The 3,999-nt window shown below is 32.0% G+C and overlaps 1 pseudogene; it reads right to left on the bottom strand.

Moving 5' to 3' along the window:
- Positions 1-2,189: 2,189 nt before the first annotated feature.
- LOC104121258 (galactolipase DONGLE, chloroplastic-like) lies at positions 2,190-3,538 on the bottom strand (annotated as a pseudogene).
- Positions 3,539-3,999: the final 461 nt, after the last annotated feature.

The following is a 3,999-nucleotide window of genomic DNA, read 5'->3' as shown; positions in this document are numbered from 1 at the left end:
ATACATACATTTACATATGTGAAAAAATGAGGGGAATATTACATCTTTGAGTCAACACTGTGTGTTGTGTGTACGTGTGCACAGGGGCGGATCTACCTTATAGCGTAGGGGTAGTACGCCACCCGCATGGTTGCAAAAATTATCTGTGCAAAAACGGTTATATTGATAAAGTGGCACCCGGATTTCACAAACATTGTGTGGGTGCCATGGTTCAGCGTTGCCGAGGTTTCTCATTTACCTCAGCAATTCAAGTTCGATTCTCGACAGTGTCATCTTTCCCATTCTTTTATCTTTTTCTTACTTTTAATCCCAATTTCGTTGGGCCTTGGGCCTCACCTCTTCTTCCTTTTCTTTTTTTTTTCCCCTCTTTTTCTTCCTGTTATTTGCATCTCTTTATCTTCTTTCTTTTTAAATTTTTCTTATATTAGCCTTCATTTTGCCTTGTATAATTACAACTTATTTCACGAGCAATTTCTTTTGATGCATAATTTTAAATGATTCTAGGTAATATGTAATTTTTCTCATCTTAATGATAAAACATAAATTTATATATTGGAGTATAATTTGAGCAGTATCATTTAATGATTTTTGAAAAAAAAAAAAACTCATAGAATGAAAATTGAAACTTTTGCTTTGAAAATATTTTTCATATAACTCGACAATTAAATTGAGAAAACTAACCCATGAACGATGACCAATTAATCAAATCAAACAAAGAATATATAGTAATTAAGAAATTTTTTTATTTGGAGGCATACTTTCATATATATATATATATATATATATATATATATATAAATTAAATCAAGCATTAAAAAATTGAACTAAAATCAAACTTATTTGCCTATTTGTGAATAAAAGACCTAATTGAATTAACCAAAAACTGACTTAATCGATCTATCCTTCCTATTCGGTCTTTGTGGCTAGTGGTAGGTATATTATGTATGTATAGTGGCACCTGCAACCTTCAAATCCTAGATCCGCCTCTGCGTGTGCAGATTTTGACTTTGGACTTTCAACACTGAATGAGTTTGGAGAATAACATGGTTAACTTTCTCTTCCATTTTTTAAATTAAAAAAAACTTTGCATGGTCAATTACTATTTTTATCAATTTAATTATAAATTATTTACCTATAATTACCTTATAAGTGATATAATTATATTATGTCATTATTTCTTACATTAATATCATAAATATAACTTAAACTCAGAGACATTTGGTAGTATACTAAGCTCCATCCAACACAATGGGTCCACCTGTCGGATGCAAATTATTATATCATATAATTGCTTTTATAATGCTAGTTATTTCTACACATGCAAGAATTCTATAAATAAAAAAAGAATAAGAGATATCAGTCATAATCTTAGTGATTTTCACTGTTTCACATCCCCATATTATATCATTAATTATTTATACTCTTTTTTTATGAGTGAGACTCAGGAAATAATGTAAGAAAAGAAAAGGAAAAAATAGGAGAAGACAGCAGGCTTTGACGAATATATATTTTAGTTTTTGACTCTATGATTCTGTCCAAATTAGAATCTTTAATTTTAAACTTCTGTTCAAATTTCTGCAACAGAATGTACGTAGACCTCTTGAAAATTGGATTTAGTAGAAAATAATACTCCTAGCACTTCTGTAGGACAAAGCTTAATAGATTAACCTTATAACCTTAGTCGAAATACTGTATTAAAAAATCTATTGTATATATATAAATTATTAAAGCGATAAATATACACACATCCTTCAAAATCCTTTTTTGGGGTAAAAATTAAAGCGATGAAATATATTATTATATTATAGCATAATATGCATCATTACAAAGTAATAGGTTCCTGAATGATAGAATATGCTATCTATTAATCAATCTGAAAATGGCATTCTCATCTCACTTTTCATTCATTTTCATCACGAAAACAAATATAGCCGACATAATGAGATGCAGGCGAAGCAATTAGAAGTACTCGCGTCATGCCCTTAAATTATTATTTACAAAAAGATTCGATTCTGACTTTATAGAGTCGACACCCTGGGGCTTTTGTTACGGACATAACATCATCAAATGCAAAATAAAGGACAATGTAAAATTCTTCCTTCCTCGCAATTATAATAATTGTACAAAAATATACTCATATATTTGCAAACTACAACCTATGATATTTTCAAAAGTATATATTTACCATGTTAATTAAAGCTACTTATATCCTTTATGCTAGTTTCAACTAACTTCACCATATGGATGGGAGCATTATTTCTCCATTGTAAAGCATTGAAATATTGAGCCCCCAAAGGAAAAACTCCTTTGTTCTATTGAAGAAATCAATGCCTTCTTCTCTTTGAACTTGCAAATTACTCTTAGGAATTCTGAGCAAATTGAGATAAGTTGCTAAGTCATGTACACAAGTAGGGTTTTGCATGTTGAAGAAATCTAGCAAGATTTCAACTCCAACATGGGCATAACAAGAACAACTCCAAGGAACCTCATATTTCCCACCCAATAAAACCCTAAAATTCTCATTCAAAAAAACCCCAGGAAGTTTTGTGATGGGATCATTCACATTCACTATTCTCAATACTTTTATACCTAACTCTTCACATCTCTCTTTGAAGCCAAGATTTCCAACCCTAGGACCTCCAAAGGAAAAAACTGTGACCGGTATGCTGTTATTTATTTCTGATACTGTTATTGAGGATTCGTATAGTTGATTCTGACTTACTTGGGATTCAGGCACAATTGTCGTGTTCAATCCCAACTCCGCGATATCATAAGCTAATAAAAGGGCTAATGCACTTCCCATACTATGTCCTGCAATTGTTATGCTCATTTCTTCGCCTTTATACATATTTATTACTCTCCCTATCTCAGAAAGTAATTGTTCGCGACAACTTCCAAGACCAAACTTTTCATCCTCGTTCGAGGTGTACAAACTCAAAAATCCAGCTTCAACCTTAACATCAGGCCTGAGATTATTCGGATCAAGATGGGCAGGAGTTAATGTGCTCATCAAATTCGCTATCCATTCAGGATTAGTGACCGTTCCACGAAACGTGATGAGCACATCTCTCCTGCCCAGTCTCGTAGATTCTACGTTATTTGAAACTGCAACATAACCAATCCATTTTCCACTAGACGAGCAATTTTGACCAATTGACAAAACATTGATATTTGTAGTAGCATAAATGTACTTTGTTACATTATAGCCTGAGTTTCCCAAGCCAACTTCATTCAACATACTATTTTTTCCATACTTGCAATTCAAGTATCTTTTTGAATTTGGATCAAGATCAAAAGCATTGTAACATGCAGCTACAAACTCTCCATACCTAATAATCTCATTTTGTAGAAGATTATCCAATGGATTTACTAAATTTTCCCAATTTTTTGACCCTTGAATTTCTCTCCACATGGAAGCCAATCTATTAGTAGTATTTCTACTAATATTACTATGACAAAATGTTGTAGTCATAGTAGTTGGCATAGTAATATCTTTTCTTGATATTACAAGTGGTTCATGCACAGAAGTAGAAGCCATAATTGGTATCAATTTTGATGATAATGAAGATGATAATTTTGCTGGAAACTCACCTGAAAATGTAGAAAAATTCATATTTGGATCTGGCAATTTAAGTATTGTGGAAGCCATGAAAAATAGTAGTGAGTTTCGAATACCGAATGATTAAAAAAAAATTAGAAGAGCGAGAGAGATAGAGAAAGGAATAGATGGAATTTTGTTTCATGGTTTGTGTGTATATATATTTGATATGGACTGTGATGCCACGGACGGTGTAGATAAGGGAAGGGGAATAAAGGCGTGTTTGGCTAGGAATTTTGACTGAAAAAATATTCAGAATTATATAGTATGAAAGTGGACGGTTGGCCTCAAGTAGTTAGTAATTTATTTGTTTCATAATTATATAGTGCTGCAAATACTAACAGTTTTGAGCAGGAACATATATATATGTAGTGATAAAATGGTTTGCTCTTTCCTTAGCT

This window comes from Nicotiana tomentosiformis, chromosome 12, assembly GCF_000390325.3.
Source record: "Nicotiana tomentosiformis chromosome 12, ASM39032v3, whole genome shotgun sequence".
NCBI lineage: Eukaryota > Viridiplantae > Streptophyta > Magnoliopsida > Solanales > Solanaceae > Nicotiana > Nicotiana tomentosiformis.
Note: the sequence above shows the minus strand (reverse complement) of the source record. Positions and strands in the feature narration are given on the sequence as shown.